Source organism: Urocitellus parryii, unplaced genomic scaffold (assembly GCF_045843805.1).
Source record: "Urocitellus parryii isolate mUroPar1 unplaced genomic scaffold, mUroPar1.hap1 Scaffold_43, whole genome shotgun sequence".
In the NCBI taxonomy this organism is placed as follows: Eukaryota; Metazoa; Chordata; class Mammalia; order Rodentia; family Sciuridae; genus Urocitellus; species Urocitellus parryii.
This window is the reverse complement of record NW_027553833.1, coordinates 2350603-2362807: the sequence shown is the minus strand read 5'-3', so window position 1 is coordinate 2362807 and position 12205 is coordinate 2350603.

Genomic DNA, 12205 nt, shown 5'->3' with positions numbered 1-12205 from the left:
TGCCAGGCCAGCCTCAGCAACTTGGCAAGACCTTGTTTCACAGTAAAAATTAAAAGAACTGGGGATATAACTTAGTTATTGAGGGTCCCTAGGTTCAATCTCCAGTATTGTACAAAAAAGGGAGGGGAAGTTAGCAAAGCAAGTGTTCCAGAAGGCTACAAATATAGAGTTCTGCATACCTGGAAATAGTAACACATCTATAAAATGGCTTCAGGTTTTTTTTTTTTTTTTAGCTCGTAAAATATCACAAATAATCTGTATACGGGGTAAAAGCAGGAGTTCATAATCCACTTGAATCAAACCATGTAATATGATGTATTAAGAACTATGTAATGTTATGAACGACCAATAAAAAAAAATGAAGACATTAAAAAAAAAATAAAACATGCAAGACTCTTACTTAGACAATGTGGTAGAGAGAACAATATATCACATTGTCCACAGTAAGGCAATTCTGATGTCAGCACTGGTATGAGGACCTTTGCAAAGTTTTCTTTAGGGATGGAATTTAAAAACATTATTACACTTCCTTTGCCTTTATTAACATAAACACATGAACAGATAATGTAAAAAGAAAACAGTTTTTACTCATCATCAGTACTTTCAGTTCCTGAAACTGTGATTTTAGGGAAGCAAGGCAAGAAAATTCAATGAAACTTATTTCCAGATACACACATAAATAGTTCACAGAGTAACACTTCAGTTTACATTAATTGTATAATTGATCAGTAGGACTAATTTCTTTTGTACTGAGCCAAATCCCCAGCACTTTTTATATTTTGTTTTGAGATAGAGCCTCACTAAATTGCTGAGAATGTCCTCGAATTTGTGATTCTCCTGCCTCAGTCTTCCAAATTGCTGGGATTACAGGTGTGAGCCACCAGGCTTGAGGTAGGACTAATTATTCTTTCCAGTATAAGCTAGACAACTGGAAGAGAATAAATAATCAAAAATTTGACTTATAACAAAATTCTGCTTAGTAAAACCATCAGATAATTTAGTTAAATTGTTAGGAAATTAAAACATGAATAATATCTACAAATTTAGCTGCAAAACTATATAATCCCCTACAGAGTCATACAATTGAAACTTTTTGGTTTGCATTTTAGTTATGCATAGAAATTACTTTCAACTTATTAGTTGTCCACAGTCTATTATTTAACATCAGCCTGGACCTAACTCAAAAATAAATATGTTTGATAAAGTTTTCATCTCATAAATTCTAGGATAGTACTGTTAAATAGAAATATGAGATAAATGTATATAACTTTAATTTTCTACTAACTACATTTTTAAAACTTCAAGAAAATAAGTGAAGTCAGTTTTATAAGAATCTTTTTTATAATTGTAGATGAAACTTTTTTTAATATGTGGTGCTGAAAACTGAATTATTCTAATATATTAGTATAATTCAGTTATATAAATATATTAGTATAATTCAGTTATATAATATATATAATATATATAAGTATAATTCAATTATATATAATATATAATACATTAGTATAATTCAAATATATATATATATATATATATATATATATATATATTTTTTTTTTTTTTTTTCAATTCAGTTCTTCAGTTCTACCAGCCACATATTGAGGGCTCAACACCCACATGTGGCTACCATACTGGAGCCATGCAGGTCCTGGAGCACAAAGATTTTCAGGAGATCTTGTAAATGTTCCAATACAGACTACAGAAAAGGCACATGGCAAAATTGTTGCCTCAATTACAAGCTTTGTATAGATTTTATTTTGAAAAGTGGATTTGTAAACAGTGATATGGCACTTACTGAAAACTCTGGGGATGAGGATCTGGAGCTAGATTTAGTTTGCTTTGGGAAAATAAAAACAAAAATGATGTGCCTTTCTTAAGCTCTAGAGCAGTATTTACTATTTAAACAGCAGTCTAGAATCTTAAGTGTGATTGTTGCTATTTTGTCAGACACTTTATTGTTCTAAGTAGCAGCATAATGGAGCTTTTAAGTTCAAATGCACTTCACTTCCTGCCTTTTTTATTCAGTCCTAATTCATAAAGCTGTGGGATAATCTGGACACAAAAGGACACCTGTGCTTGTCAAGTGGATGGCTCATGTACCCAGCCCCTTCCAGTCAGTGGACTACAAAGTTACATGTTAGTGAATAAGAGGGATGCTACAATTTCCTTTGGTCTATTTAGTAAAGTGAATTAGTAATTGTGACATTTTGGCTTTGTTTTATAAATTCAACTAGGGAGAAAGAGATAAAAAACCTTTGTGTTTTAGATGAAAAAATCATGGAGTCCATTTGCCACATGTTACAGAAATACTAATCAGTGATTGACACCTGGGCGGGGTAATTTGCATATGTTGTCTTTAATGACAATTGTAGAGAATCAGATGAGACTGTGTTACTATTACTGTCGTTGATGGAGTCTACCTGCAAATGGGATATTCTGTCAAGGTATAGATAGGTAACAGTGGACATGCTTGAAAACGAGGTGTTTGCTGTCCTTGGGAGGGCCTACTTGCCAACGAGAGGCTCCTTCAAGGTTTAGATAAGGTAACAGCGGACATGCATGAAAACTAGGTGTCTACTGTCCTTGGGAGGACTTGACAGTGATTGACAGTTGGGCTGGGTAATTTGCATATGTTGTCTTTAATGACAATTGTAGAGAATCAGATGTGACCGTGTTACTATTACTGTCCTTGATGGAGTCTACCTGCAAATGGCATATTCTGTCAAGGTATAGATAGGTAACAGCAGACATGCTTGAAAATGAGGTGTTTGCTGTCCTTGGGAGGGCCTACTTGCCTGCAAACGGGATGTTCTGCCAAGTGGGCTAGGAGGACGCTGAGAAAAATTTTATTATCTGTTCTTAACAAAGAGCAGAGCTCAACATACTCCGGGCCGAGAATAGATTAGCCATGAGAAGTGGGTCACTTCTGATTAGAAAGTAAAACTTCCATATGCTATGTTTAATTAGCTGAAAGATCTGATTTATTGATGTTGGAAGGCTGCCTTCTTTGTTCACAATACTATAAAAAGATTGCTTGTATGCAATAAAGGACTTTTTTTTTCTGCTGCTGCTTCACTTGCTCTGCTTCTTCTTTCTTTTCCCATACTGACCTGCAACAGACAATCAACTCTGTAAAGGGATTATCAGTTCTCTACTAGAAGCAAACAGTGTCAATAAGTTTGTCATTCAAGAATTCAAACTCAAGTTTAATTGACTACAAATATTTTGCTATTCCTACTATTTTTGTGCCACCTCCTAGCCATACTGAAGGGATTGGTCATAGATTTAAGAGCACTAGCAAACAGATTATCCAAATAATAAACATCTCTGGGGTTAATTTTAAATTCAACAAATGTGGTTCACACAATTGATGATGACAGTCCCCATTATATGTAAAACCACTTGTTACATGCTGGGAAGTCTTCTAAATGCTTTGGAGGTAACTAGTCAACTTGATTTTTGCAATAACCCTACAAAGCATATGCTACAAGAATTTCCATTTTATCAGATCTATAATATAGTTAAGAAAACTGAAGCACATAAAAATTAAGCTACTTGCCCAGAAATGAAGAAAACAGGACATTCTGGCTTCAGAGCCTGCATTTTTAATATCTCCACTAAGAATCACTCATGGGAAATGTGGAAGGGAGATGTCTTGACTGTGTAGTAGCTGAATCCAATCCCTTAAGTCCTTTCCAGCAGTATGATCCTCAGAGACTTGGATAGAGGTCCAAGCAGAACTGTCACAACACTTCTTCATTAGTTTACCCTTCACAGTGTAAAGTGTAACAATTTTATTCCAAACATGAACATTTGTCACTTGCTCAAAGAGACGTCACCACAATTCCTGGTAGATGTTCAGCAAGGTTTCATTGACCACCTAGATGGGGAAGTACTCCTTGAGAGACTCTTGGTCTCTGGAGTATTTGAGTTCTTCTGTCTGAGTCATGTAGTAGTGTAGATCACAGGCATTGATTTTTTTCCATCATATTTAAAACATCTTTCTTTACATTCTGTTTTTTTTCAAATTCAAAATAAACTCTCTTTCTGCCTCACCCAAGGGTTTTAATTAATGGCTTAAGTCATCTGTGAAGTGATTGGAAAAGTTAGTGGTCTACTGTTCCCTGTAGCAAGCCTGTTATTCCATATTGCCAATATGTTAACAAGGTACTAAAAATATGAAAGCTCTATTATAGCAGCAGATTTTTACACCTTAGGGTGATTAACAACTCTGCCTTTTTCCTTGAGCACCACCAAAACCCGACCATGACTCCCTTAGAGCACCAACAAAGGTGATGTTTACCTCAAAGAACTCTAACTTGAGGTTGTAATCTAGGGATCAAAGTAATAGTGAAACTAAACTCATGTGCACAAAAAGCTGTTAAGAAAACCAAGGGAAAGAAACCAGATGTGACCTGTGGTCAGTATTATCTATAAATTGCTCAACATATCTGACAGCCATGAGTTTAGTTTCACATTGCCCATTCCTACAAAGGAGAATGATTTGGATATAGCAATTCTACATTTTAGATGGAGAAACTTCTGGGTATCAGGCTTTATTTACTACCTTCAACTGTTAAATACTTGTTTTTTCTTCGGGTAAATGAGTTAGTGCTTCTGTATTCGTTTTTCACAATTTGTTACACATGTTAAGATAAAAGTATGCTTGGGTTTGCGAGGGATATGGGAATTTAGAGATTGCCCCACACTGTGAGATGGAGACAGTAGTCTGAAAAATGTCATGAATATAAAGGAGGACACTCATACAGGATACAAAGTGATATAGTTTTGATTAGTCCTGTTAATAGTTAGATATAAAATTTTGTGCAAAGGCCATGTGCTAAAGGCTTGTTTGCCAACCTATGGTCCTATAAGGAGGTGGAACAACCTTTAGGAAGTGGAGCATAATTGGAGGAAGTAATTCACTGGGGAAGGCTTCTGAATGATATATTTTGAATCAAGCCCTTCCCTCTTATGTGTTCTCTTATGTGCTCATTCTCTCTTTCTACCCCACCCTCCCTTCCTTTCTTTCTGGCTACCATGAGGTAAGCAGCTTTGGTTAACCTTTCACCATGATGCTCTTATTCAACACAGATTCAGAAACAATGTTCCTTAAGTTGTTTTTCTCAGGTATTTTGTAACAGTGGAAGAAAGATAACTAACACAGTTTTTGAGAGAGTATATAATAGCAGGCAGCAACAGGACAATTCACTTGAAAATAAGCCTATTTCAAATTAGAGGGAAAACAATGTTAAAGGAATTAAGCTAGTCAGATGTGTGAAGGAGAAATTTCAGCATATGTAGTCACCACTAAAAAAATCCTCAACAAACATGTTAAGTTCCTGAACCAACCTCTTATATAACATGGACTATATGGCAATATCCTGCTCACATCCCTGCTGTATCCAATAGGCAGAAAGACTATTGAAGCAAGGACTTGTTTTATTTCTTTCTACAATCCTACCACAGTATGTTATTATCTACTAGATAATTATTTTATATATGTCTCATCAATTAATAAATTATATAATAATAAATATCATTTGTGGAACACATAATTCATATTTCATGGATTTTAACCTGTATATGGCTGATTTTAACACATCATTCTCCAACCTAATTAAGTTAACAAAAGGATTTCAAAACAAAAATGAAATACTTTGGAATGTGGATAAAGGTGAATGAAGTTTGAAGGGGTTAGTGGGGAGAGAATAAAAGAAATCATACTTTGGTTATAGATAAAATAACAACAACAATAATAATATATTGTGTCTGAATTATTCAATCATTTTCATCATGATGAATGAAAAAATAAAGAGAAAAAATAATCATTTATTTCTTGGAATGGGGACACTAAGACTGAGAGGGTAGGTAAGTAAGAGAGTTCCAGAGACTAAATGTTATGGATGTAAGAACCATGATTTGTACAAGCTTTATGAAAAAAAATTACTTAACATGGATGTTAATGTAGCATTTATATAATAGTTTTGATGTATATTATTTTATATTATTTTCATATATTGACAAATGTTTCCTGGAGCATAAAATGTTTACATTTTAAAATATATGTTGTTTCTATTTATATCATATATGTCAGCTTATTTCATGAAAATTCATAGTAGCCAAGTTATAAATACTCGATATACTACTAAATGTGTAGTGGTAGTGAATAAATGCAATGGGTTAACACTGTTTAGATGTCATGTGAGGAATCAGTATAAACATCCCAAACAAAATGCAAGACAGAATGAAGGAGAATAATAGTAATGTGATAGTAATGTAAACTATGAGAAGCCCCTAGAATAATTACACTATCTAATATAAGAACTGATCAATGAATCTCTTGAACTAATAAAAAACTGGATGTCCTCAAAGAGATATTTGATTCTGAGACTTTAAGTTGACATGATATGGCAAAATATCAGGGGAAAAATGGAAACCACATAACTAGTTTTTTAAAATAATAAGAACTGATCTAGAAAGGTTTTCATATAGCTTGTACTCTTGGCAGTATTTATTTCAGGGACAAATTCAGCATGTGTATTGTAGCCAAGTATCTTGGCTGCTTGAGCCTTCAGTGGCAGTAGTTGCTGCAGAATTGGGTTACAGCCTTAACCTAATCAGTGAATTATTCCTTGATGGTATTATCTGAGTGGTGGCTGGAGATATGTGGGATTTGGGTTGAGGAAGTGGTTTGCTGAGGATGTGGCTTTGGGGTCTACATTTTGTATCTGGAGAGTGGAGTTTCTCTCTCTCTCTCTCTCTCTCTCTCTCTCTCTCTCTCCTGATTTCTCATCATGTGAGCTGATTCACACTGCCACACTGTTCTGCTGTGATATTGTGCCTTAACTGGAATCCCAAGGAATGGAGTCTGCTATCTGTGGACTGACACCTCTGAAACTGTTAGCTACTAAATAACCTTTTATTACCTAAAATTGTTCTAGACAGATTGTTTAGTTACAGTAATGCGAAACTGACCAAAATATGCCTCTAATCCCAGGGGCTCAGGAGACTGAGGCAAGAGTATTGCAACTCCGAAGCCAGCCTCAGCAAATTACTGAGGTCCAAAGCAAGCTAGTATAGAAACCAATTCAAATAAAAAATAAAAAGGGGTAGTTATGTGGTTCAACACCTGAGTTTAATCCATGGTACACATCCCCCATTCAAAAAAAATGTCAGATTTGATCATTTCTCTACTCAGAATCTTGCAATGTTGCAATGACTCCTCGTGTTACTTGTTTAAAGTAGCTATATAATTTGGAATTCTGTGATGTACTGTTCACTTAATGTTTCTAATTTGTTTTCTGCCAAATTAGCTTCCTTATCATGAATGCACAAAATTCTTTTGCTTTACTAACATTATCTTTCACCATGTTTTAACACTCAATTTGTTCCAAGGAATTCTCTTTTCCTACACAAAAAATAAATGAAGCACCTTCCACCATTCAATAGGCTATACATTTTATTTTATTGTGTTTATCTACCTACTTCTATTAAGTATAAACTATTCACCATGTGGACAGCAATTTGTTTTCTGTTAAGTTTACTTCTGTTAAGTTTCCCTGTCACCTTAGAGTAGCATCTTACACAGAGTAGGCACTTGGTAAATTATCATATATGAATAGATATTTAAAACTGACCTATCTTCATGTACATGTACTAGGATTAATATTTAATTTGTTTAATGTGTCAGGGACTATTTGCTTTACAATTTTAAATCAGATTGCTACTTCTATTTCTTGTACATTAAGAACTGATAATATTTTTGTTAAAGCCATTAACAGAAAAATAGTTAATTAGATATCTAGTTGTTGATGAATTCCTCTTTATCCTGGTAACTTTCAACATGTTTTAATGTACTACATATATTCAGATTTATATTCTAGATAAAATTTATCTTTTAGGGAGGCATAATAAATCAAATTTTCTTCCCCTCAAAAGTTGGTCTATAAACAGAAATCTGTATGCAGCTTAACCAATTAGTTTTCCTTCTATTGTGTGATCATGAATACTGATTACTGCAGAGTGAATTGCTATCATAATTTCTTTCTTTAAGTTGCTAATTTTTTTCACTATTAAATTTTTTTGCAAGCTGCAATTCAGTGCTTGGAGACAGTTTTTAAGACCAGCTCAGAAGATACATATCTAGCATTTTCTCAAACTTTGACAGAAATTTTTACAAATTCCTTCTGTAATGTATGTTCCCATTGATTTCTCCTTAGTAACTGATGTAAGTGTGATTATAATTTGTTGTGGGATTGTTTATCATTGAGGCACCAAGTCTATAAGTAATGAACTGATAGTTTATATGGATAGGATGTGGGATTTAAAACATAACAGATTTAATATGGTTTAGATTTTTTTATATTAGTAGCTATTCTCAGGAATTGATAAAAATCTTGGTAAGTACATAACTACCCACCAGCAGATGCCTTGGTTTCCATCCAAAACTCACTACTTTTAGTTGATACTGATTGTTTCTGTCTTCCTATACATGAGTTCTTCCTAGCCAGGGAGTTCAATGTATGTACCATTTGTGTGAGAGATAAGAAGAGCTTTGCCATCCATCCTGTGTTTTTCCTGTGGACTATCAATCATAAGACTGTCTTATGAAAATAGTACTAAGGATAAAAGGGTGTACCTGCTTCACTATTAAAAGAAATGTTTTTATGCAGCAGAGGATGAGAGTAGCAGACCAATGGTTCTTCACTGATACCCTCTCTCTATTGCCCATTCTTTCATCTATAAAGCCAAGCATAGGATAGATCCACTCCACAGGCTGCTCCTGGAACACATTTTTCCAACTTTTCCATCAGAACAGAAAGTATTTCTTTCCAGGTCCAGTTCAGTGCCATCAGGATTCTGATTGGTCCTGTCTGTTATATGCCCAGTCCTAAGGCTACAGAAAAAGGGAGAAGAGAGTTACATGGGTCCTCCTCCATTTCCACATACTCTTGGAGCTCCTCTGTGTGATCTCTCCAGGAATACAGTTGGACATATTTGTTAGCACAAGGCTTCTAGACAGTAAGTTTTCTTAAAGTTACACCTAGATTTAGCACAGTGCTTCTTCTTATATAGTCCAGAGACCAAATAACTCAAAGGCCAATGCATTCAGGGAAAAGGGATACATCCTCCAGTTCTTTTTTTAAATATTTAGTTTTTAGTTGTCATTGGACACATTACCATTATTTATTTTTATATGGTGCTGAGGATCAAACCCAGGTCCTCGCACATGCTAGGTGAACATTCTACCACTGAGCTACAACCCCAGTGCCCTACTCCAGTGTGTGATGAGAGATATATTTGAAAAATTGTAGCCATTTTGAATGTATTATATCTACTCATACTAGAACTAAGAATTTACTTTTCCAGGGTTCACTGGAGACTAAATCTGAGTCCAGACAAAATCCGCTTAGGTTATTGTTTCCACACTGGCACAAACACGTGGTAGTGTGGCCTGGGAAGGCATTCAACAGAACTGCTTCCTTTACTCAGGTATTGTAGCCATGCAGAGGCAGCTTTTGGATTTCTATTTCAAGTATGTTTGCTGCCTAGAATACTAAGGAGTGCAGGTGGCAGCCTCTAGTTGTCAGCACCATCAGTCTCTGCCTCAGTTGTAGAGAGCTTTTCCCCCAGCATCATGTTTTTTCTGGGCAGCCCACATCCAGCGGTGAGGGAGGCAGGAAGATGATGGCCTGGACACTTTGGTCCAGCCATTTCCATCTGAGTAAGATAATACCTACTAGTGATACTTGTTCCAGAACTCTCTACTGGCTTATGCAGGCTCTGTCAGGTTATGTTGAAATTGCACTTCTTCTACTGGCAAATACAAATACAAATACAAATTCTCTTTCTTTCATGAGTGCAGATCCCCAATGAACAGGTTATACACAGACAGTCATAGACTGTGCTTCCAGAGTATGTGGCCTGTGACACACTTCAGGAACTATTTACCCATACCTAGGTAAGCAAACATGTATGTGTATATAAACACACACATGTAGATACACACTCAAGGCATGCAATTATACACGTATACATACACACATATATAAAACGCATAGCACATATACACATATATAAAACACTCACAGACATTGGTACACAGGAATTCTGATAGTATGGAGATCTTGGTAAAAGATGAAACCATCCTCCACTCATTCATTCCTTCATTCAACAAATACTTATTTGAGCATCTAATATGTGCCAGGAACAATTCAGAGCAACTCAGTTTCTGAGAGTGAACGAGAATGAGAAGATAAAATAAAATTAACTAAGTCCACATAAGAAAGTTTGGAACCAATGCACAACAAACTATTCTCCATCATTTTTGCAGAACAGATTTGTTTCCATTGCTGTTAAGGCTAAAGATTTTACCATTTCCTAATTACTTAAATATTGTAGAAAGGGTGATTGTAAATGCCCTGTCTGGTTCCAAATTGGACTGCACTCTGAAATACATCAGAAAGATTTTAAATATTTTATAAATGTTCTGGACTCCACATAGGCCCTACAGTATAGGATACAGTATAGGAAATCTCTCCTATAACCACTACTATAATGTAGGGTGAGTTAACATAAGCTTTCTTTGCTTCTATGTCATTATCTCTGGCAGATAGTTTTCCTGACCATCCTGTTGTGAGTGCTTTCTGGCTTCAATCATTAGATAAATGTTTACTGAATACTCTAGCATGTGCAAGATACTGGGCTGGGTGTCCCAGAAACAGCTTTATTTGTAGATATTGCTCATTATTGAGAAAACTTTAGTTCATATGAGAGATAGAACTATAATCAGTTAAGTATAATACATGTGCCAGAATTATGAATATGTACTGTTTATGATGTATTCATGCACTCTCTCTCTCTCTCTCTCTCTCTCTCTCTATATATATATATATATATACACACACACACACACACACACACACACACTTGTGTATATACATATATGCTTGTATGTATCCATGCATATATACATACACACACACACACTCACACACATATTCTCTCTTACTCTTCACAAGAACACTACAAAGTAGATACCATATTACACAGGCTTTAAGATTCAAAGAAAGTAACCTTCTCAGAGATATGTATGTCACAAATGATTTGACTAAGATAGGTTTCCAAAGTCCCTGCCAAATTCTCAATACCATGATGCCTTAAGGAGTACTACATGTGTTTACATGTGTATGTGTTTACAAGCCTGTGTCTTAAGATAGGGTTAAATAACTTAGGAGTAAGTATCTTGCCATACTCACCAAGATTTCCTCCTCCTATGCTAAATATACATTAGTTAGTAAAAGAAATATGCAAGTTATAAACAAAATGAAGTACACATTTAACAAACTTGTGTTCTCTAGAATTTTGTAATAGACATTAAGTGAGAGAAAGCATACAAATGTAAAAAATGTGACAAAGTTTTTAACGTTATGCAAACTCTTATTTTGCCTCAGAGAACTCACACTGGAGAGAAACCATACAAATTTAAAAACTGTGGCAAATCTTTTAATCAAAACTCACAACTTACGTAACACCAAAGAATTCAGAATGGAACGACCCAGAGAAATGTAAAGAATGTGGCAAAGCTTTTAATGTTATGCCAATCCCTATTGGGTACAAAATAATTCACACTGGAGAGAAATCATACTAATGCAAAGAATGTGGCAAAGCATTTACTGTTTAGAACAGCCTTGTTGTGCAACAGAGAACTAACACTGGAGAAAATCCATACAACTGTAAAGAATATGGCAAACATTTTATTCAAATATCAAGCTATATAATTCACCAGAGAATTCATACTGGAGAAAAGCCATACAAATATAAGTATTTTGGAAAAAGTTTTACTCAGAGACAATATCTTTGTTGACATCAGCAAATTAACACTGAAGAGTAGTGATACAAATGTAAACAATGTGGCAAAACTTTTTTTTTTCACTATGAAATATCAGACAAACTTTATTTAAAAGACACATATAGCTTTCCATGGGGGTAATCAACACCAGTCTTATGAATTTCATTCAATAAATTTCAGTTCCAGAGATTTTTTTTTTAACTTTCTCCAGGTGCCAGTGCTATGCTTGGTGCTTCCGAACCTCCAAAGATGAAAGATCATACCAGATAAAAACACACAGACCCCAATCATTCTCTGGCAAATGACAATCCACTATGCTGGGTGGTCTCAGAATGCTCTTGCAGAATTTAA